This window comes from Prunus mume, linkage group LG5 (assembly GCF_029339155.1).
Source record: "Prunus mume cultivar Tortuosa linkage group LG5, ASM2933915v1, whole genome shotgun sequence".
Classification (NCBI taxonomy): Eukaryota; Viridiplantae; Streptophyta; class Magnoliopsida; order Rosales; family Rosaceae; genus Prunus; species Prunus mume.
In genome coordinates this window covers 9,807,482-9,833,190 of record NC_142702.1, presented here as the reverse complement: position 1 = coordinate 9,833,190, position 25,709 = coordinate 9,807,482, and the positions used below count along the sequence as shown (strand labels likewise).

Sequence of the window (25,709 nt, the reverse complement as noted above, 5' to 3'; positions counted from 1 at the left end):
ACCTCAATCACATGTTGATCAACCCCATCTCCGGTGAGATAGGCAGGAGAGCATGAAGAAGAGGAGCTCTTAGCACGAGTGTTCAGAGAAGACATTCTTTCCTTCTCTCTTTCGAAACCAGACGAACAAAGGGAGAATTAGAAAGAACGGAATCAAAAGAACAAAGGGTTTCAAAAGGAATAGAGAGCTGAGACAGAGCTGAGACAGAACTAGGGTTTGATGAATCAGTATTGGCGGTGCGATGGAAATTTTATAAAATTGAGCAGGAAGATCATGGCAAGTGGGAAGGAAGGAGTTGATGCTCAGATTTAATTAGCCGTTAGAACCTATTCCCCACGAAGCCTAAAAATTGAATAGGTAGACGTGCCCTAGTGAAATGGTAGGAAATGGCGCGCATTATTGATTGGCCAATCATTAAGTTTGAAACCGTTTTTAAACAGTTCAGACTTAAGGGGGCATTGTTTGGGCCAAAACAAATCTCACGACCGGGCCACTTCTTAGAAAGGCCCATGAAACAAAAATAATAAAAGAGCTGGGCTTCAATTATCAGATCAGGAGTGAGCCCAACCCATATCTTTTCAGAAGTGGCAAAAATGTAAAAAATGCCAAAATAAATGGCAATTACATTTTAGGCAAATCAAAGAATTAGATTGGGCCAAAATCTACTACCATCTCTCTCAAAGGCCCAGGAGCAAATCAACAGATCTTTTTGAAGGAACTATTCTCAAGGGAGCCCACGAGAAGTCCACGTGACCATCTAAAAAACTTTGAAAGTCAACAATATCAACTGAAAGTGATAAGAGAGCTAAAATTGGGACAAGTACAGAAAGATGACATCTCTGAAAAACTCAGCCAAAACAGAAGATCAATTTATATATATATATATATATATTCAGAGATATTTCTTCTACTCCAAAGAGGGGGATTCTCCCAAAAGATAAGCAGGTTATGTTCTGAAAACAGAGATAAGCAGGAGAATAGGGAGTTGTTCAAAATTGGAAAATCAAACTAACCATCACGATTTGAGCTCTCACAAGGGGTAGTTGGGATTAGAAAGGAGTTAGGTTCTCTTTCAAAATACAAGTGATTGCCATAGGAGTTGACCGTTGAAAGCCTATCTGCCAAAACTGATAAAATCCCTTTTTCTTTGTATTTAAAATTAAAAGATCTTTTGAGAAATTTTGCGCCCATTATTAAAAGAATTACCCTATTCCTAAGCATTTCTTATAAATATAAGAGAGAGTGAACAGGGGAAAAAAAAATCATCAATCAATGAAACAATCAAAAATCAACCAAAGGCAAAAACTCAAAATGATCACTTGATCACTGAGAACCTTCAAAGCAAACTGAAGCGACCAAAAGCTCATTTGAGCCATAGAAGAAGCCAGCTATAGATCAAGAAACTTCCAGGTTCAGACTTAGAGAAATAAGTCATTCAAAACGAGACTTCTCTCGTTACAAATTTGGTTCAGCAAAAGCCAAAACAAGCAGAGTTTGAGTTTTCACAAATATGAAAACCTCAACAAATTTATGGAGAGCCCGAACAAGCAGCAGTGTACCGTAGTGCGAGTTCCGGCTCAGTAACCCTCAAGTCCAACCACTTATGCCCCGTTCGGACCAAAGAAGTTGCAGTTCTGCGTTCAAAAAGCCTTCCAGGGCTCAAAATAGATTGAAGCTTTGCCAAAATCAAACTTTGGTATCGATTTATAGCTGAAGCTTAGCAGTTGAAGCTGCTGAAAGTTCAGTCTAGCACAGACATACCTAGTCCGGCTCGGATCAGAAGCTTCTGCCTAGGCAAAAATGGAATTTCAGCCATCTTTTTGTCTTTTTAGAGTTGATTTTTCCCTCTCTAGTTTTGTAAAAGGCAATTGTACCTGAAATAGTCAATTTTATTATCATTTATTATGGCCAGAACTACCAATCTTGTACTGAGAGAAATTGTGAAGTCCTCACCAGTCTGAGGCAGGAGATATTCCTCACCCAAATTCACAATCGTTTGTTTAAGAAATCAGTAACTTGGGGAGCAAGCTATCTATTTTAAGAAGTCTGCTAGAATTGTTATTGGTAGTAGTGGCACGCTCGCACACTAAAGAAAGTTGACTTGTTGACCAGTTAATAGTTTTCAAGGCAATGAGGAATTTTACCCTACCATCACAGGAACAAAAACAAAACGGGTGAACACCAATATACGTTATGAATTGCTAAATTCTTTTATTCTTGGTTGTTCAATATTTTCATATCCTTTTATTTTGATTGATGTTAAGTGCTATTATCTTTTCATGAGTTCAATTATATTTTTCTCATTGTTAAGAACTGACTTGGCATGCTTTTAAATTAAAGGAGTAGATATTAAGCAACTCCATTTTCTGAACAATCATTAATAAAAGATTACATTGAAAAATTAAATTGGTTTTAATTTCTTTATCTTCCCGGTTAAAGTTTCTCAGTGATGATTTTAATCGAGTTATAATTTGGATTAAAGAGCATGAAACATATTTTGTTTAAAGAATTGAACCTTGATGCCTTAGCATTTCCATTATTGATATTTCATTTTTAAACTCAATTTCCACAACAATAAAATCAAATTACTTTTCCATTTTGCTTGTCACTTTTATTGTGGTACGTTTAATTATTTCTTTGTGTGCAGATATTTGCCTACCTGCTCCTTGAGGATACGATACATGGACTTCCAAGATTATTACTACGTGTGACTACTTGCACTTGGGTAGACGCAACAAGTTTTTGGCGCCGTTGCCGGGGAGCGATGAAGCGAAAAGTAGCACAAGGAAATTCATTGTTAAGGTTTGCGGTTTTAGTTTCCAAAGCTAATTCGGTAAGTCTTGTCAAACTCAATTTGTCATTTCTGTTCTTATTTTTGGTGTTTTTTGTTTGTTTTTGTCTTAGTTTTTTTTAATATTAAAAAATTTTAAAAAATTTAGTTTATATTTTATTTATTTATTTGTTGCTTCTTTATTTTGTTTATGAGATATCGTGATAAGTTTGGTAGATTTGCATAGAAACCTCAATTTGACCAAATTTCATCACAAATGGTTGAGAATAATAATAATAATAAGGGAGTTTCACTAAAACACCCAAAATGGGGGTTGAAATTATAAAAAAACCCAAGCACTATTTAAACATATAAACACACCCAAAACTCATCATTACACACACTCAAAACTCATTTATAAACACACCCAAAAAGTTGACTTTGGAGTTAATTTTGGGTGTGTTTCTATGTTTAAATAGTGCTTGGGTTTTTTTATAAATACATGTCTAGGATTGGGTTTATTTATAAATTTGTATAATAATAATGCATTGGAAGGCCCCCAAAATGATGAAGATAATCATAGTGTTCATAATGATGAGAATCCACTTGTTAGGACATTACATGATGCATCCTGCTCTTACAAGTGTGCCATCTTGCATCATTTTTCCGTTGAATGGTCAAACTTTTGATTTTAAACCGGGCATGATACAACTTTTACCAACTTTTCATGGAATGGAATCTGAAAATCCAAACTCACTTCTTCATTGTCAATTCAAGAAATGGGTAAATTCGTTCTCAAGTCCAACCTAATCCACATGCATAGTTAGTGGTAACTACCCCTTCTTCTTCTTCTTTGAATGAAAATAAGCATGAATATGTGAAGGCTGTCACTACTCTTTGTAGTGGAAAAATAATTGGGAAAGATGATTTAGTAACAGTTGAAAATAAAAAGAATTCAGAAAAATCCAAAAATAATGAAAAAGAAAATAATGATTCTGAAATTGTTAAGTGCCCTTTTCCTGCTCCTTTCTCACAAGCACTTAAGGCTGTAAAGAAAAATCAAAATCCTAAAATTTTGGAGGTTTTTAAACAAGTGAAAATCAATATACCTCTTTTGGATGCTATAAAACAAATTCCTTCATATTCAAAATTTTTTAAGTATTTATGCACTATCAAAAGAAAGCACAATGTTGAAAAGACCGCATTTTTAACTGAAAATGTAAGTGCAATTCTTCAAACTAATACTCCACCCAAGTACAAAGATCCAGGTTGTCCCACAATTTCTTGTATTATTGGGAATTTTAGCATTGAACAAGCTTGATTGGATTTGGGTGCTAGTGTTAATTTCTTGCCTTACTCGGTTTATAAGCAATTGGGTCTTGATGAATTAAAACCCACCTCAATAACATTGCAATTGGCTGACCGTTCAGTTAAAATCCCAAGAGGTATGGTGGAAGATGTGCTGGTTCAAGTAGACAAATTTTATTTTCCAGTTGATTTTATAGTTTTGGATACTGAACCAGTTGTGTATTCTAATTCTCAAATTCATGTTATTCTTGGAAGACCATTTCTTGCTATATCTAATGCTCATATAAATTGCAGGAATGGACTTATGTAACTATCATTTGGGAACATGACATTGGAGCTCAACATATTCAACATATGCAAGCAGCCTGCAAACAATGAAGATGTCAACAAAGAAGTTTACATGATCGAGATAATTGTTCAAAATTGCTTTAATTCTTCTTTTTCTTCTGATCCATTGCAAATTTGTTTAGTAAATGGGGATTGTAATTTTGCACAATATTTTGAAGTACAATATCTTTGTTCTTTATTGGATTTTGTGCAGGTACAAGAACATAATGGTTGGGTACCAAAATTTGAGGAGCTGCCAATTGTGAGTGATGAGACAAAATCATCAAGAGAAGAAGCCCCAAAGTGTGAATTGAAGCCTCTTCCTGCTGGACTTAAATATGCTTTTCTGGGAGAAGATGAGACCTATCATGTGGTAATATCTTCTAAACTAGAGCTTTTTCATGAAGGTATGTTACTTAAAGTTTTGAAAGATCATAGGACTGCTATTGGATGGACTTTATCTGATATTAAAGGTATTAGTCCTTTGGTTTGCACACACAAAATTTTTCTTGAAGAAGATGCTAAACCAGTTAGGCAAGCTCAACGTAGACTAAACCTAACAATGAAAGAAGTTGTACAAAAAGAAGTACTTAAACTTTGGGACGCAGGTCTCATATATCCAATTTCTGATAGCAAATGGGTGAGTCCTACACAGGTTGTTCCTAAACAATCAGGAGTCACAGTAGTTGAAAATGATAATGGAGAAATGGTACCAACTAGGATCACTACTGGATCGAGAATGTGTATTGATTATCGTAAATTGAACTCAGTCACAAGAAAGGATCATTTTCCTTTACCATTTCTTGACCAAATATTGGAAAGAGTTGCAGGGCATATGTATTATTGTTTTTTAGATGGCTACTCAGGATATTATCAAATTGAGATTTTATTAGAAGATCAAGGAAAAACAACTTTTACTTGCCCATTTGGAACTTTCACTTTTAGAAAAATGCCTTTTAGTCTTTGCAATGCACCAGCTACATTCCAACGTTGCATGATAAGCATATTTAGTGACATGGTAGAAAAATATTTAGAAGTTTTCATGGATGATATTACTGTGTTTGGTGATTCATTTTCTGATTGTTTATCTAACTTGGAGAATGTTCTTATCAGGTGTAAAGAGAAAAATTTGGTGCTTAACTGGGAGAAATGCCAATTCATGGTCACATCTGGAATTGTACTTGGACACATTGTTTCTCATAAAGGAATTGAAGTGGATAAGTCAAAAATCGATTTAATTGCTAATTTGCCTATTCCTAAAACTGTTAAAGATATTAGATATTTTTTAGGACATGCATGTTTCTACCGGAGATTCATACAAAATTTTAGTGCAATTGCAAGGCCATTGAATAATCTATTGGAGAAAGATGCTAAATTTGATTGGAATTATGCATGTCAAGAAGCATTTGAGAAATTGATTAAAATGCTAACATCAACTCCTGTAATGCAGCCCCCAGATTGGTCCATGCCATTTGAAATAATGTGTGATGCTAGTGATGGTGCTATTAGGGCAGTGCTAGGCCAAAGAAAAGACAAGAAGCCTGTTGTTATCTGCTACGCAAGCAAAACTTTGAATATGCATAGAAAAATTACACTACAACTGAAAAAGAATTGCTTGCTGTAGTTTTTGCATTGGAAAAGTTTAGGTCATATATTTTGGGCTCATAAATTGTTGTTTTTACAGATCATTCGGCCTTAAAGTATTTATTGACAAAGAAGGAAGCCAAATCACGATTGATTAGATGGATTTTGCTTATCCAAAGAATTTGATCTTACAATCAAGGACAAGAAAGGAGTGGAGAATGTTGTTGCAAACCATCTTTCTAGGATATCTTTTGAGGAGCCTTCTGAATATTTGCCTATAAAAGATTCATTTCCTGATGAACAATTGTTTGGTGTTTCTAAATTCCTATGGTTTGCTAACATTGTGAATTTTCTTGCTACAGGTCTTATCCCACCTCATTGGACCTCACAAGAGAAAAAGAAATTTATGGTTGAGGTGAGAAAATTCTTTTGGGATGATCCGTATCTCTTCAAATATTGTCCCGACCAGGTAATCCGTAGATGTGTTCCTGATGATGAAATATTTAGTGTCATATCTTTTTGTCATTCTGAGGCTTGTGGAGGTCACTTTTCTTCCAAAAAGACTTCGGCCAAAATTCTTCAATGTGGTTTTTATTGGCCTCGACTTTTCAAAGATGTGTATGAATTTTGCAAGACTTGTCCAAGTTGTCAAAAGTTGGGAAAAATTACTCGACTAATATGATGCCTCTTAACCCAATTTTAATTATTGAAATTTTTGACTGTTGGGGCATTGATTTTATGGGCCTTTTTCCTCCATCTTTTGGTTACTTATATATCCTTGTTGCTGTGGATTATGTTTCAAAATGGATTGAGGCCATACCATGTCGGAAGAATGATCATAAAACTGTTTTGAAATTTTTGAAAGAAAATGTATTATCCAGGTTTGGTACTCCTAGAGCGATCATCAGTGATGGAGGATCACATTTTTGCAACCGACCATTTGAAGCTTTGATGAAAAAATATGGGATAACCCATAAGATTTCCACTCCATACCATCCACAGACAAATGGCCAAGCAGAACTTGTAAACAGGGAAATCAAGCAAATTTTGGAAAAGACGGTGAATCCAACCCGGAAGGATTGGTCATTGAGACTAACTGATGCATTGTGGGCATACCATACTGCATATAAATCACCTCTTGGTATGTCTCCATATAGGCTAGTTTATGATACTAAAGCATATTGGGCTATCAAATTGCTTAACTTTAGTCTTGGAGATACAGGTACCTTGAGAAAACTCCAATTGAATGAACTTGAGGAAGTCAGGAATGATGCATATGAGAACTCACGAATTTACAAAGAACGTACTAAAGTTTTTCATGATAAAATATTTTGAGGAAAAATTTTGAGCCTTCTCAACTTGTTCTTTTGTATAATTCTAGACTTCATTTTTTTCCTAGAAAATTAAGAACTAAATGGAGAGGGCCTTTCATTGTTAAAAAAGTTTTCCCATATGAGACTGTTGAAGTTGAGGATCCCAAGAATGGAAATATTTTTAAGGTTAATGGCCAACGACTTAAACCTTACTTGGGGAGATGTGTTCCAAAAGATGAGACAGTTTCTTTGAACGAACCTGTTTACCAGGATTGATTGGACTTCCCTTAGTCCATCTGTTATATTTAATTACTTTAGAAATTTTTGTTCACTTGAAAAAAAAAAAAAAATTGACATTTTTGTTTGTTTTATTTTTACACTAACACGTTGCAGGCTTTCACTTTGGATGTCAATTCTTAGGTAACACTACCCTCTTCTTTTTTATGCTTATATGTTTAAACATTGAGGACAATGTCAATCTTTGGTTGGGGTGGAGAAGATGTGCTTATTGTATTATTTTCTTGTTGCAACATGTTAGTTTTTCTTTCATTTTTGTCTTTGTTTTTTTTGGTTTTTTTTTTTTGGGTTTTTTTTTTTTGGTTTTTTTTTATTTCTATTTATTTTCGTCATTTATTTTGAAAAAAAAAAAAATGAAAAGTGTGAAGAAAAAAAAATGTTTATGAGGTTAGTACTGTGTTGTTTGTTTTTCATAGTCTGTCTGTGACAAGATTGCATTGCACTTTGATTTATGAATGATTTTAAGATTGAGAACATATAAACGATATGATAATTATCCCACTTCTATATCTTTTTGTGCGGTATACAGTTAAAAACCAATTGTGCTTAATCTTTTGTCTTTGGTAAACTTGGACGACCTTACTTTTGACTCATCTTGGTTTTAAAAAAAAAAACAGTTCATGAAATAATAGTGTTCTATTCAAGCTTCTACTTAGTAACCGGGCCTCTTGCCTAATCAGCAGTGAGTGTTCGCGTCAAATGGTGAAGTTCTAGGTGTGAATAATTTTGTGTGGCTAGTTTAGTTTCGTAGCTTTTTTAACTCGAGTTAGTAAGCTCTTAGGGGTGTCTCTACACCTAGTGCCTTAAAGCCTTTTTGGTTTGAGAGTCGCTAACCTCACACTCGCTATATAGGTTAATTAGAAAGCTTAATGGAGCTAAGCATTGCACAGCCCACATAAAGAAAAAAATAGTATATTAAATAAAATAAAAAACAAAACAAAACAACAACAAAAAAACCTTGGTTTGTTTCTTGCAAGGGAGTTCGACAACTCTTGAGATCAAAAGGTTGGTGTGATTGGAATTTAGCTAATGCCACTCAATTGTGTTGGTTCACTTTTCACCAAAGGAAATATGTGAAAAGTTTGCTGGCTAATTATAAATGATTTGGACTTCGAGATGGGATTAACTTGAAATGTTAAATAAGTGTTCTCTCTTTTAACGTTGTTTGTGAATTGAAAGTTTGGACTTTGTGCTTTGTCCTTTTTGTTGGTGACAGATATTGAAACTATTTTTCAAAATTTATTTTATTTCATGTTTCTGAATAATTGTGTTAGCCTCGTACTTGATGTTAGTAGGTATCATCCTTGGAAACCTTCATGAGACTACAACTCGTCCTTTAGGGGTAACCATAGGGTTTAAAGGCTTGTTGCATACGCTAAATGCAATCATATCCTGCGAAAATGGCTTAGCTATTTTAGTTGTTTTTATCAATTTTATTTTGTCATTTTTACTTAAATTTGAGTTTCTTTTAGTCGCTTGAATTGCTAGAGACTAGCAATAAGCTGGTTGGGGGTTGTGATGAGAATCTCAAATTACATATTTTAAATATTATTTTGGAGACTTTATGATATAATTTTGGCTTAATAAATATAATTTCACTTGTTGTTACATTTTATTCTCACCAACCGGATTTATGAATTTTCTATATTAATTTGGTGAACTTATTAGGTGAATTTATCTTCTGTAGAAAGTTGGAAAGCAAAAAGATGAAGACATACATTTGTCCAAGTTCAAGCTAGGTGTGAAGAGAATTGCTGGCGGATTTTATTGAAGAATTGATTGAGGGATTATTGTGATTATAAAGAGAAGTAAAGAGGGAGAAGAGAAGACTACAAAACCGTTGAAGCTAAAGAGCCTATTTCATGTCATTCATAGCCATTTAACGCCCGCCTACCTCACCGTTATTTCTTTTCCACTAACCCTCCACCATCAACACATGTATAATCCAATTAATCCCTCAATTAAACCCTTCATCACCCACCACGAATGTATTAACTTCTCACTCACCTCATTGACTACTATAAATCACCCATCAACTTATTTGGCAAGGGCACCCCTACGACAGATTTCTTTATCCATTTAGTTTATGTTTTCCTTTGTAATGAGTTGCTAGAACTCTAGCTAAGGCTAAAGGTAATGTTCTTTGAATAATTTGTGAATTGTTCTTTAATCCAATATATGGTATCAATTGCTAAATTCTTTTATTCTTGTTTGTTCAATATTTTCATATCCTTTTATTTTGATTGATGTTAAGTGCTATTATCTTTTCATGAGTTCAATTATATTTTTCTCATTATTAAGAACTGACTTGGCATGCTTTTAAATCAAAAGAGTAGATATCAAGCAACTCCATTTTCTGAACAATCAATAATAAAAGATTACATTGAAAAATTAAATTGGTTTTAATTTCTTTACCTTCCGGTTAAAGTTTCTCAGTGATGATTTTAATCAAGTTATAATTTCGATTAAAGAGCATGAAACATATTTTGTTTAAAGAATTGAACCTTGGGCGCAATCCGATATCGATTATGATGTTTCCCAAGTTTTGGGCTCAATCCGATATTGATTGGTCCAAGAAATTGGACAATTCAGGTTCGTATGAAGTTCGTTCTAAAATGGAGTGGTTGGTGTATTGCATAGTTTTATCAATTGGATTTCACCCAAACTCACCAAATGACTCCTCCTACAAAATTATGATGTTCCCTAAGTTTTGGACACAATCCGACATTAGTCCATGAAATTGGACAATCAGGTTCGTACGAAGTTCGTTCTCAAATGGAGTGTTTGGTGTATTACACAGTTCTAAAGATTGGATTTCACTCAAAACCCAACAAATGACTCCTCCCACCACATTATGATGTTCCCCAAGTTTAGGAACCCATCCGATATCGATTTGTCCTTGAAATCGGATAATTCAGGTTTGCACGAAGTTCATTCTAAAATGGAGTGGTTGGTGTATTGCACAGTTTTATCCATTGGATTTCACTAAAAACCAACCAAATGACTCCTCCCACAATATTATGTTGTTCCCCAAGTTTTGGACTCAATCCGATATCGATTCGTCCATGAAATTGGACATTTCAAGTTCGTACGAACTTCATTCTAAAATGGAGTGGTTGGTTTATTTCATAGTTTTAGCCATTGGATTTCACTCAAAGCTCACCAAATGACTCCTCCCATAACATTATGATGTTCCCCAAGTTTTGGATTCAATCCGATATCGATTGGTCCATGAAATCAGACAATTCAGGTTCGTACGAAATTCGTTCTGAAATCGAGTGGTTGGTGTATTGCAATGTTTTAGTCGTTGGATTTCATTCAAAATTCACCAATGACTCCTCCCACCATATTATGATGTTTCCCACGTTTTGGGCTAAATCCGATATCGATTGATCCAGGAAATTTGACAATTCAGGTTCGTATGAAGTTCGTTCTAAAATGGAGTGATTAGTGTATTGCATACGTTTAGCCATTGGATTTCGCTCAAAACTCACCAAATGACTCCCACGACATTATGACGTTCCCCAAGTTTAGGACTCAATCCGATATCGATTGGTACATGAAATCAGACAATTCAGGTTCGTACGAAGTTCTTTATGAAATGGAGTGGTTGGTGTATTGCATAGTTTTGTCCATTTGATTTCACTCAAAACTCACCCAATAACTCCTCCCACAACATTATGATGTTCCCCAAGTTTAGGACTCATTCCGATATCGATTGGTCCATGAAATTGGACAATTCAGGTTCATATGAAGTTCGTTCTGAAATGGAGTGGTTGGTGTATTGCATTGTTTTATCCATTGGAATTCACTCAAAACTCACCCAATGACTCCTCCCACAACATTATGATGTTCTCCAAGTTTAGGACTCAATCCGATAGCCATTGGTCCATGAAATTGGGCAATTCAAGATTGTATGAAGTTCGTTCTAAAATGCAGTGGTTGGTGTATTGCATAGTTTTATCCATTGGATTTCACTCAAAACTCACCAAATGACTCCTCCCACAACATTACGATGTTTCCCAAGTTTTGGACTCAATCCGATATCGATTGGTCCATGAAATCGGACAATTCAGGTTCGTACGAAGTTCATTTTGAAATGGAGTGGTTAGTGTAATGTATAGTTTTGGCTATTGGATTTCAGTCAAAACTCGCCAAATGACTCCTCCACCAACATCATGGTGTTCCCCAAGTTTTGGACTCAATCCGATATCGATTGGTTCATCAAATCGTACAATTCAGGCTCGTACGAAACTCGTTCTGAAATGGAGTGGTTGGTGTATTGCATAGTTTTAGCCATTGGATTTCAATCAAAACTCACCAAATGACTCCTCCCACCATATTATGACGTTCCCCAAGTTTTGGGCTCAATCCGATATCTATTGGTCCAAGAAATTGGACAATTCAGGTTCGTACGAAGTTCGTTCTAAAATGGAGTGGTTGATGTATTGCATAGTTTTATCAATTGGATTTCACTAAAACTTACCAAATGACTCCTCCCAAAAAATTGTGATGTTCCCCAAGTTTTGGACTAAATCCTACATCGATTGGTGCATGAAATTGGACAATTCAAGTTCGTATGAAGTTCGTTCTCAAATGGAGTGTTTGGTGTATTGCACAGTTCTAGAGATTGGATTTCACTCAAAACCCAAAAAATGACTTCTTCCACCATATTATGATGTTCCCCAAGTTTAGGAGACCATCCGATATTGATTTGTCCATGAAATTGGATAATTCAGGTTGCTACGAAGTTCATTCTAAAATGGAGTGGTTGGTGTATTGCATAGTTTTATCCATTGGATTTCACCAAAAACTCACCAAATGACTCCTCCCACAATATTATGTTGTTCCCCAAGTTTTGGACTCAATCCGATTTCGATTGGTCCATTAAGTTGGACAATACAGGTTCGTATGAACTTCGTTCTGAAATGGAGGGGTTGGTTTATTTCATAGTTTTAGCCATTGGATTTCACTCAAAACTCAACAAATGACTCCTCCGACAACATTATGATGTTCCCCAAGTTTTGGATTCAATCCGATATCGATTGGTCCATGAAATCATGCAATTCAAGTTTGTACGAAATTCGTTCTTAAATCGAGTGGTTGGGGTATTGCAATGTTTTAGCTGTTGGATTTCACTAAAAAAAATCACCAAATAACTCCTCCCACCATATTATGATGTTTCCCAAGTTTTGGGCTAAATCCAATATCGATTGATCCATGAAATTGGACAAGTCAGGTTCGTACGAAGTTCGTTCTGAAATGGACTGTTTGGTGTAATGCATAGTTTTGGCATTGGATTTCACTCAAACCTCGCCAAATGATTCCTCATACAACATTGTGATGTTCCCCAAGTTTTGGACTCAATCCGATATAGTTTGGTTCATCAAATCGGACAATTCAGGTTCGTACGAAATTCGTTCTGAAATGGAGTGGTTGGTGTATTGCTAAGTTTTAGCTATTGGATTTCACTCAAAACTAAAACATTATGATATTCTCCAAGTTTTGAACTCAATCCGATATCGATTGCGACACAAAATTGGACAATTCAGGTTCGTACGAAGTTCGTTCCGAAATGGAGTTATTGGTGGATTGCATAGTTCTACAGATTGGATTTCACTCAAAACCTGCCAAGTGACTCCTCCCACCACATTATGATGTTTCCCAAGTTTAGGTCTCAATCCAAAGTCGATTGGTCCATTTAATCGGACAATTCAAGCTTGTACGAAGTTAGTTTTGAAATGGAGTGGTTGGTGTAATGCATAGTTTTGGCTATTGAATTTCACTCAAAACTCGCCAAATGACTCCTCCTGCAACATTATGATCATCCCCAAGTTTGCCCCCGGTATGTTCCTGTCATTGATTCCCCCTTTGCCTCTTCTGCCTCTTGCTGGTGGAGGAAATGGATTAAGATCCATCCTTCAGTGCAGTAAGGCAACACACTGGTGCGTCCGTGAACGTGCTAGGGGCTAATCACGTGGAGCCACAGGTTGTGGAATAGGTGGAGGGTCCAGCTAATTTTGTTGGACCTGGACTAGTGCAGGGCCTTCTGGCCAAACTAGAGCCTCCTGCTTTTGGATGGGAGGGCTCCTCCCCTCTGTCGGTTGGATCTCTCCATGCCCTGGTATTCCAGCTATCTGTGTTATGCGAGGATTCTCTTGGTATGGCCATGCCAATCCTGGTGGAGGGCCATAAGGGAGGTTTAGCTACTAGACTACAACATCCGGGTTTGGAATTCTGGCCATAGCAGCCTCACGGTCTTTCCTGAACTGCCTACTAACTTGCCATTGCATCATGGCTGTCATGTTATTCAGAGTGTCCTGGCTCCTTTGTGCTATAGCCTCCTGTCGGAACACAACTTCATGTATTTGATTCAACCTCTTGGAACCAGCCCTAGAGCGTCTACTTCTGGTACTACCATGGGCTGATTGCCTAGAATCACTTTCTTCTGACTCTAGTCATTCTCGAAGAGCTACTTGATCTCTTTCCATTGCGTAGCGTGGGTTCTGGCTAGAACTTCCAATATTCATATACTTTAGCAAATTTCTTTAGGAATATGTACACTGAGAAGTCCCACTAGGCGTGCCAAATTGTTCACCCTTTTAGTGTTTGCTCCTGTGATGGAAGGGCAAAGTTCCCCATTTCCTCGAAAACCATTGAGTGGTTAATAAGCAAACTTTCTTTGGTGTGCGAGCGTGCTACTGCACCTAAAGTTACTGATTTCTAAACAAGCGATTGTGAATTTGGGTGAGGAATATCTCCCAAGTAAGTTATTTTCTTGCCTCAGACTGGTGAGGACTTCACAATTTATCTCAGTACAAGATTGGTAGTTCTGGGCAGAATAAATGATAATGAAGTGAACTATTTTAGGCAGAACTGCCTTTTACAAAACTAGAGAGGGAAAAATCAACTCTAGAAAGACAAAAAGATGGTTGAAATTCCATTTCTGCTTGGATAGAAGCTTTTGATCCGGGCTGGACGGGGTATGTCTGTGCTGGACTGAACTCTCAACAACTTCAACTAGTTAGCTTCAGCTATAAATCGATACCAAAGCTCAATCTTGGCAGAGCTTTAATCTATTTCAAGCCCTGGAAGGCTTTTGAAAAGCGCAACTTCTTTGGTCTAAAAGGGCGAAGTGGCTGGACTTGAGGATTCTTGAGCTGGAATTGCACTATGGTACCTGTTCTGCTTGATCAGGGCTCTTCATAAATTTGTTGAGGTTTTCATATTTGTGAAAACTCAAACTCTGCTTGTCTTGGCTTTTGCTGAACCAAATTTGTAACGAGAGGAGTCTCGTTTTGAATGACTTATTTCTCTAAGTCTGAACTTGGAAGTTCTGATCTATAGCTGGCTTCTCTTGTGGCTCAAATGAGCTTCTGGTTGCTCTAGTTTGTTTTGAAGGTTCTCAGTGATCAAGTGATCATTTTGAGTTTTTGCCTTTGGTTGATTTTTGATTGTTGAATTTTTTGTGTCCCTCGCTCTGTTCACCCTCTCTTATATTTATAAGAAATGTTTTGTAGTAGGGTTTCTTTCTTTTAATAATGGGCGGCAAATTTCTCAAAAGATCTTTCATTTTTCAATGCAAAGAAAAAGGATTTTGATCTTTTAGTTTTAGAGTTTATAGAGAAAATTTTGCAAATGACTTGCGTTGATTTAATTAACAATCACTTCCTCCATGATAGTCGAATTTGTTGACTTTTCTAAGTCAGGTAGTCACTTGAATTCTGAACATAGGCTTTCCAAAAAAGGTCTTTTGATTTAGCACTCCAGGTTTTGAGATCGGAAGCCGGGCCCAATCCAATTTTTCTTTTGAATTTTTATTGATCTGCATCAATGGTTTATTGCCACTCAATATTTTAAAATCAAAACCCAGTCCTCCGTTTCTTCTGTATTGGGGGCCTTTGTGAGAAATGGGCTGGTGTGTGGTTGCCTTTAGCCCAAACAGAACTTGAATTGTCTAATTTCTTAGTTTAATCGATATCGAATTGAGCCCAAAACTGGGTCAAGATCATAATATGGTGGGTGGAGTAATTTGGTGAGTTTTGAGTGAAATCTAGTGGCTAAAACTATGCCATACACCAAGCCCTCCATTTACAGAACGAACTTCGTACGAACTTGAATTGTCCAATTTCTTCGTTTAATCAATATCTGATTGAGTCCAGAACTGGGTCAACAACATAATATGGTGGGGGGAGTCATTTGTTGAGTTTTGGGTGAAATCCAACGGCAAAAACTTTACAATACACCAACCACTCCATTTACTCAAAGAACTTCGTACGTACTTGAATTGTCCAATTTCTTAGTTCAATCAACATCGAATTGAGCTTAAAACTTGGTCAACGTCATAATATGGTGGGAGGAGTCATTTTGGGTGTTTTGCGTGAAATCCAATTGCTAAAACTATACAATACACCAACCACTCCATTTGCGGAACGAACTTCGTAGGAACTTGAATTGTCAAATTTCTTGGATCAATCGATATCGGATTGAGCCCAAAACTTGGTGAACATCATAATATGGAGGGATGAGTCATTTGTTGCGTTTTGAGAGAAATCCATTAGCTAAAACTATGTAATACACCAACCACTCCTTTTGTGGAATGTACTACGTAGGAACATGAATTGTCCAATTTCTTGGATCAATCGATATCGTTTTGAACCCAAAACTTGGCCAACATCATAATATGGTAGGAAGATTAATTTGGTGAGTTTTGAGTGAAATCCAATCGCTAAAACTATGCAATACACATACCACTCCATTTACAGAATGAACTTCGTACGTACTTGAATTGTCCAATTTCTTGGTTCAATTGATATCGAATTTAGCATAAAACTTGGTCAAGATCATAATATGGCGGGCGGAGTCATTTCGTGAGTTTTGAGTGAATTCCAATTACAAAAACATGCATTACACCAACCACTCCACTTACAGAATGAACTTCGTACGAACTTGAAATCTCCAATTTCATGGTTCAATTGATATCGGATAGAGCCCAAAACTTGGTCAACATCATAATATGGTAAAAGGATTCATTTGGTGAATTTTGAGTGAAATCCAAGCGCAAAAACATGCCACACACCAACCACTCCATTTACAGAATCAACATCGTTCAAACTTGAATTGTCCAATTTCTTTGGCCAATCAATATCGGATTGAGCCCAGAACATGGGCAATGTATAATCTGGTGGGAGGAGTGAATTGGTGTGTTTTGAGTGAAATTCAATCACTAAAACTATGCAATACACCAACCACTCCATTTATAGAACGAACTTCGAACGAACTTGAATTGTCCAATTTCTAGGTGCAATCGATATCGGATAGATCCCAAAACTTAGTCAACATCATAATATGGTGGGAGGAGTCTTTTGGTGAGTTTTGAGTGAAATCTAATAGCTAAAATTTTACAATACACCAACCACTCCATTTATAGAGAAAACTTTGTACGTACTTGAATTGTCCAATTTCTTAGTTCAATCGATATCGGATTGAGCCCAAAACTTGGTCAACATCATAATATGGTGGGAGGAGTCATTTTGGGTGTTTTGAGTGAAATCCAATTGCTAAAACTATGCAATACATCAACCACTCCATTTGCAGAACGAACTTCGTAGGAACTTGAATTGTCCAATTTCTTGGATCAATCGATATCGGATTGAGCCCAAAGCTTGGTGAATATCATAATATGGAGTGATGAGTCATTTCGTGTGTTTTGAGAGAAATCCATTTGCTAAAACTTTGCAATACACCAACCACTCCTTTTGTGAAACGTATTTCGTAGGAACATGAATTCTCAAATTTCTTGGATTAATCGATATCGTTTTGAACCCAAAACTTGGTCAACATCATAATATGGTAGGAAGATTAATTTGGTGAGTTTTGAGTGAAATCAAATTGCTAAAACTATGCAATAAACCAACCACTCCATTTACACAACGAACTTCATGCGAACCTGAATTGAACAATTTATTGGGTCAATCGATATTGGATTGATCCCAAAACTTGGTCAACATCATAATATGTTGGGACAAGTCATTTGCTGAGTTTTCAGAGAAATCCAATTGCTAAAACTATGCAATACACCAACCACTCCATTTACATAATGAACTTTGTACGAACTTGAATTGTCCAATTTTTTGGTTCAATTGATATCGGATTGAGCCCAAAATTTGGTCAACATCATAATATGGTGGCAGGAGTCATTTGGTGATTTTTGAGTGAACCCCAATGGCTAAAACTATGCAATAAACCAACCACTCCATTTACATAACGAACTTCGTACGAACTTGAATTGTCCAATTTCTTTGGCCAATAAATATGGGATAGAGCCCAAAACATGGGCAACATCATAATGTGGCGGGAGGAGTTGGTGTGTGTTGAGTGAAATCCAATCTCTAAAACTCTGCAATACACCAACCACTCCATTTACGGAAAGAACTTCGTACGAACTTGAATTGTCCAATTTCTTGGATCCATCGATATCGGATTGAGCCCACAACTTGGTCAACATGATATGGTGGGAGGAGTCATTTGGTGAGTTTTGAGTGAAATCCAATGGCTAAAACTATGTAATACACCTACCACTCCATTTATGGAATGAACTTCGTACGTACTTGAATTGTCCAATTTCTTGGTTCAATCGATATTGAATTTAGCCCAAAACTTGGTCAACATCATAACATGGTGGGAGGAGTCATTTGGTGTGTTTTCTAAAACTATGCAATACATGAACCACTCCATTTACAGAACGAGCTTCGTACGAACTTGAATTGTCCAATTTTTTGGTTTAATCGATCTCGGATTGAGGCCAAAACTTGGTCAACACCATAATATGGTGGGAGGAGACATTTGGTGAGTTTTGAGTGAAATCCAATGGCTAAAACTATGCAATACACCAACCACTGCATTTACGAAAAAAAACTTCGTACGAACTTGAATTGTCCAATTTCTTAGTTCAATCGATATCGGATTGAGCCCAACACTTGGTCAACATCATAATATGGTGGGAGGAGTAATTTGGTGAGTTTTGGGCAAAATACAATGGCTAAAACTATACAATCCACCGAACACTCTGTTTACGGAACGAACTTCGTATGAACTTCAATTGTCTAATTTCTTGGTTCGATTGATATCGGATTGAGCCCATAACTTGGTCAACATCATAGGGGGGAGTCATTTGGTGATTTTTGTCAGAAATTTAGTGGCTAAAACTATGCAATACACCAACCACTCCCTTTCAGAATGAGCTTTGTACGAACCTGAATTGTCCAATTTCTTGGTTCAATCGATATCGGATTAAGCCCAACACTTGGTCAAAATCATAATATGGTGGAAGGAGTCATTTGGAGAGTTTTGAGTAAATCCAATGGCTAAAACTATACAATACACCAACCACTCCATTTACTAAACGAATTTAGTACAAACTTGAATTGTCCAATTTCTTGGTTCAATCAATATCGGATTGAACCCAAGACATGGTCAACATCATAATATGTTGGGCGGAGTCATTTGGTGAGTTTTGAGCGAAATCCAGCAGCTAAAACATGCAATACACAAACCACTCCATTTACGGAACGAAGTTTGTAGGAACTTGAATTGTCTAATTTCTTGGTTCAAGCGATATCGGATTGAGCCCAAAAAATTGGCAACGTCATAATATGGTAAGAGGAGTAAAATGGTCTGTTTAGAGTGAAATTTGATCGCTAAAACTATACAGTACACCAACCACTCCATTTACGGAACTAACTTCGTATGAACTTGAATTGTCCAATTTCTTGGTTCAACCGATATCGGATTTAGCCCAAAACTTTGTCAACATCATAATATAAACTTGGTCAACATCATAATATGGTGGGCGGAGTTGTTTGGTGTGTTTTGAGTGAAATCCAATCGCTAAAACATGCAATACACCCACTCCATTTACGGAACGAAATTCGTAAGAACTTGAATTGTACAATTTCTTGGTTCAATCGATGTCGGATTAAGCCCAAGACTTGGTCAATGTCATACCATGGTGGGAGGAGTCATTTGGTGAGTTTTGAGTAAATCCAATGGCTAAAGCTATACAATACACCAACCACTCCCTTTATGGAATGAACTTAGTACGAACTTGAATTGTCCAATTTATTGGTTCAATCGATATCAGATTCAACCCAAAACTTGGTCGGCACCATAATATGTTGGGAGAAGTCATTTGGTGAGTTTTGAGTGAAATCCAATCCCTAAAACATGCAATACACAAACCACTCCATTTACGGAACGATCTTCGTACGGACTTGAATTGTCAAATTTCTTGGTTCAACCGATATCGGATTGAGCACAAAACATTGGCAACATCGTAATATGGTGGGAGGAGTGAATTACTTTATTTTGAGTGAAATCCAATCGCTAAAACTATGCAATACACCAACCACTCCATTTACAGAACAAACTTCGTACGAACTTGAATTGTCCAATTTCTTGGTTCAATTGATATCGGATTAAGCCCAAAGCTTGGTCAACATTGTCATATGGTGTGCGGAATTGTTTGGTGAGTTATGAGTGAAATCCAATGGCTAAAATTATGCTATACATCAGCCACTCCATTCACGGAACGAACTTTGTACGAACTTGAATTGTCAAATTTATTCGTTCAATCGATATCAAACTGATCCCAAATCTTGGTCAACATCGTAATATGGTGCGAGGAGTCATATGGTGTGTTTTGAGTGAAATCAAACGGCTAAAACTATGCAATACACAAACCACACCATTTACGAAATGAAATACGTACGAACGTGTATTGTCCAATTTCTTCTTTCAATCAATATCGGATTGAGCCCAACACTTGGAAAACATCATAATTTGGTGGGAGGAATCATTTGGTGAGTTTTGAGTGAAATCCAATGGGTAAAACTATGCAATACACCAACCACTCCATTTACGGAACGAACTTCGTGCGAACTTGAATTGTCCAATTACTTAGTTCAATCGAAATTAGATTGAGCCCAAAACTTGGCCAACATCATACCATGGTGGGAGGAGTCATTTGGTGAGTTTTGAGTGAAATCCAATGGCTAAAACTGTGCTATACACTAACCAATCCATTTACGGAATGAACTTCGTACGAACTTGAATTGTCCAATTTCTTGGTTCAATCGATATCTGATTGAGCCCAAAACATGGGCAACGTCATAACATGGTGGAAGGAGTGAATTGGTGTGTGTTGAGTGAAATCCAATAGCTAAAACTACGCAATACACTAACCACTCCACTTACAAAACCAACTTCATAGGAACTTGAATTGTCCTAGTTCAATCGATATTGGACTAAGCCAAAAACTGGGTCAACATCATAATATGGTGGGAGGAGTCATTTGGTGAGTTTTGCGTGAAATCCAATCGCTAAAACTAGGCTATATACCAACCGCTCCATTTACGGAACAAACTTCATACGAACTTGAATTGTCCAATTTCTTATTTCAATCGAAATCAGATTGAGCCCAAAACTTGGTCAACAACATAAGATGGTGGGAGGAGTGATTTGGTGAGTTTTGAGTGAAATCCAATCGGTAAAACATGCAATGCACAAACCACTCCATTTGCGGATCAAACTTCGTACAAACTTAAATTGTCCAATTTCTTGGTTCAACCGATATCGGATTGAGCACAAAACATTGGCAACATCGTAATATGGTGGGAGGAGAGAATTGCTTTGTTTTGATTGAAATCCAATCGTTAAAACTATGCAATACACAAACCACTCAATTTACAGAACAAACTTCGTACGAACTTGATTTGTCCAATTTCTGGGTTCAATTCATATCGGATTGGGCCCAAAGCTTGGTCCACATCGTCATATGGTGTGCGGAGTTGTTTGGTGACTTATGAGTGAAATCCAATGGCTAAAACTATGCTGTACACCAGCTACTACATTTACGGAACAAACTTCGTACGAACTTGAATTGTCAAATTTATTGGTTCAATCGATATCGGGCTGAGCCCAAAACATTAGGAACGTCATAATATGGTGGGAGGAGTCAATTGGTTTGTTTTGAGTGAAATCAAATCCCTAAAACTTTGCAATGCCCCAACCACTCCATTTATGAAACAAACTTCGTACGAACTTGAATTGTCTAATTTATTCGTTCAATCAGTATCGGATTGAGTCCAAAGCTTAGTCAACATCATAGTATGATGGGCGGAGTCGTTTGGTGTGTTTTCAGTGAAATCCAATGGCTAAAACTATGCACTACACCAACCTATCCATTTACGGAACGAACTTTGTACAAACTTGAATTGTTCGATTTCTTGGTTCAATCAATATGGGATTGAGCCCAAAACTTGGTCAACATCATAACATGGTGGGAGGAGTCATTTGGTGAGTTTTGAGTGAAATCCAATCGCTAAAACATGCAATACACCTACCACTCCATTTACGGAACGAACTTCGTACAAACTTTAATTGTCCAATTTTCTTGGTTCAATCGATATTGGATTGAGCCCAAAACTTGGTCAACATCATAATATGGTGGGAGAGGTCATTTTGTGAGTTTTGTGTGAAATCCATTTGCTAAAACTATGCAATACACCAACCACTCCATTTATGGAAAGAACTTCGTACGAACTCGAATTGTCCAATTTCTTGGTTCAATCGATATGGGATTGAGCCCAAGACTTGGTCAACATCATAATATGGTGGGAGAGATCATTTGGTGAGTTTTGTGTGAAATCCATTTGCTAAAACTATGCAATACACCAACCACTCCATTTATGGAAAGAACTTCGTACGAACTCAAATTGTCCAATTTCTTGGTTCAATCGATATCGGATTGAGCCTAGAACTTGATCTACATCATAATATGGCAGGGGGAGTCATTTGGTGAGTTTTGAGTGAAATCCAGTTTCTAAAACTATGCTATAGAGCAACCACTCCATTTACCGAAGAAACTTCGTTCGAACTTGAATTGTCCAATTTCCTGGTTCAATCGATACCGGATTGAGCCCTTAACTTGGTCAACATCATAATATTGCGTGAGTAGTCCTTTGGTGAATTTGGAGTGAAATCCAATCGCTAAAACTTTGCTATACACTAATCACTCCATTTACGGAACGAAGTTCGTACGAACTTGAATTGTCCAATTTCTTAGTTCAACCCAAGACTCGGTGAACATCATAATATGGCGGGATGAGTCATTTGATGATTTTTGAGTGAAATCCAATGGCAAAAACTATGCAATACCCCAACCACTCCATTTACGGAACGAACTTCGTACGAACTTGAATTGTCCAATTTCTTGGCTTAATCGTTCTCGGATTAGGCCCAAAACATGGTCAACATCATAATATGGTGGGAGGAGTCATTTGGTGAGTTTTAAAGTGAAATCGAATGGCTAAATCTTTGCACAACACCAACCAATCCATTTACGGAACGAACTTCATACGAACTTGAATTGTCCAATTTCTAGGTCCAATCGATATCGGATAGATCCCAAAACTTAGTCAACATCATAATATGGTGGGAGGAGTCTTTTGGTGAGTTTTGAGTGAAATCTAATAGCTAAAACTTTACAATACACCAACCACTCCATTTATAGAGAAAACTTTGTACGTACTTGAATTGTCCAATTTCTTAGTTCAATCGATATCGGATTGAGCCCAAAACTTGGTCAACATCATAACATGGTGGGAGGAGTCATTTGGTGAGTTTTGAGTGAAATCCAATCGCTAAAACATGCAATACACCTACCACTCCAATTACGGGAACGAACTTCATACAGACTTTAATTGTCCAATTTTCTTGGTTCAATCGATATCGGATTGAGCCCAAAAATGGTCAACGTCACAATATGGTGGGAGGAGTCATTTTGGGTTTTGAGTGAAATCCAATCGCTAAAACTATGCAATACACCAACCACACCATTTACGGAAAGAATTTCGTACGAACTTGAATTATCCAATTTCATGGTTCAATCGATATCCAATTGAGCTCAAAACTTTGTCAACATCAAAATATGGTGGGAAGAGTCATTTCGTGAGTTTTGAGTGAAATCCAACGCCTAAAACTATGCAACACACCAACCACGCCATTTACGGAAAGAAGTTTGTACGAACTTGGCTTGTCCAATTTCTTGGTTGAATCGATATCGGATTGAGCCCAAAACTTGGTCAACAACATAATATTGTCGGAGGAGTCATTTCGTGATTTTTGAGTGAAATACAATCACTAGAACTATGCAACACACCAACCATTACATTTACGAAACGCACTTCATACGAACTTGAATTGTCCAATTTCTTGGTTCAATCGATATCCGATTGAGCTCAAAACTTTGTCAACATCAAAATATGGTGGGAGGAGTCATTTCGTGAGTTTTGATTGAAATCCAAAGACTAGAACAATGCAATACACCAACCACTCCATTTAAGGAACGAAGTTTGTGCGAACTTGAATTTTCCAATTTCTTGGTTCGATCGATATCCGATTGAGCTCAAAACTTTGTCAACATCAAAATATGGTGGGAGGAGCCATTACGTGAGTTTTGAGTGAAATCCAACACCTAAAACTATGCAATACACCAACCACACCATTTACAGAACGAAGTTCGTACGAACTTGAATTGTCCAATTTCTTGGTTCAATCGATATAGGATTGAGCCCCAAGCTTGGCCAACATCATAATATTGTTGGAGGAGTCATTTCGTGAGTTCTGAGTGAAATCCAATGGCTAGAACTATGCAATACACCAACCACTCCATTTACGGAACTACTTTCGTATGAACTTGAATTGTCCAATTTCATGGTTCAATCGATATCGGATCGGGCCCAAAACTTGGTCAACATCATAATATGGTGGGCGGTGTCATTTTGTGAGTTTTGAGTGAATTCCAATTACAAAAACATGCATTAACCGAATCACTCCATTTACGGAACGAACTTCGTACGAACTTGAATTCTCTAATTTCATTGTTCAATCGATATTGGATCGAGCCCAAAACTTGCTCAATATGATAATATGGTGGGTGGAGTCATTTGGTGAGTTTTGACTGAAATCCAATCGCTAAAAGTATACAATACACCAACCACTCCATTTACGGAACGAACTTCGTATGAACTTGAATTGTCCAGTTTCCAGGTTCAATTGATACCGGATTGAGCCCAAAACTTGGTCAACATCAAAATATGGTGGGAGGAGTCATTTGGTGAGTTTTGAGTGAAATCTAATGCCTAAAACTATGCAATACTCCAACCCCTCAATTTACGGAACGAACTTCATACAAACTTGAATTGTCCAATTTCTTGGTTCAATCGATATCGGATTGAGCTCAAAACATTGGCAATGTCGTAAAATGGTGGGTGGAGTCATTTGGTGAGTTTTGAGTGAAATCCAATCGCTAAAAGTATGCAATACACCAACCACTCTGTTTACGGAAGGAACTTCATACTAACTTGAATTGTCCAATTTGTTGGTCCAATCGATATCGGTTTGAGCCCAAAACTTGGTCAACATCATAACATGGTGGTAGGAGTCATTTGGTGAATTTTGAGTGAAATCCAATTGCTAAGACATGCAATACACCAACCACTCCATTTGCGGAATGAGGTTCGTGCGGACTTGAATTGTCCAATTTCTTGGTTTAATCGATATTCGATTGTGCCCAAAACTTGGTCAAGATCATAATGTGGTGGCAGGAGTCATTTTGTGAGTTTTGAGTGAAATTCATTGGCTAAAACTATGCAATGCACCAACCACTCCATTTACGGAACGAACTTTGTACGAACTTGAATTGTCTAATTTCTTGGTTCAATCGGTATCGGATTGAGCCCAAAACTTGCTCAACAACATAACATGGGGGGAGGAGTCATGTGATGAGTTTTGAGTGAAATCCCATCGCTAAAACATGCAATACACCAACCACTCCATTTACAGAACAAACTTCATACGAACTTGAATTGTCCAATTTCTTTGGCCAATCAATATCGGATTGTGCCCGAAACGCGGGCAACGTCATAATATGGTGAGAGGAGTGAATTGGTGTGTTTTGAGTGAAATTGAATCGCTAAAACTATGCAATACCCCAACCCCTCCATTTACATATCGAACTTCGACTATGCCAAAAAAGGGCTTTAGCAACG

At 37.0% G+C, this 25,709-nt stretch overlaps 1 pseudogene; it reads left to right on the top strand.

Moving 5' to 3' along the window:
- The first annotated feature begins 2,764 nt into the window (after positions 1–2,764).
- The window catches only part of LOC148916863 (uncharacterized), a 38,693-nt pseudogene continuing 15,748 nt past the window's right edge, over positions 2,765–25,709 (top strand).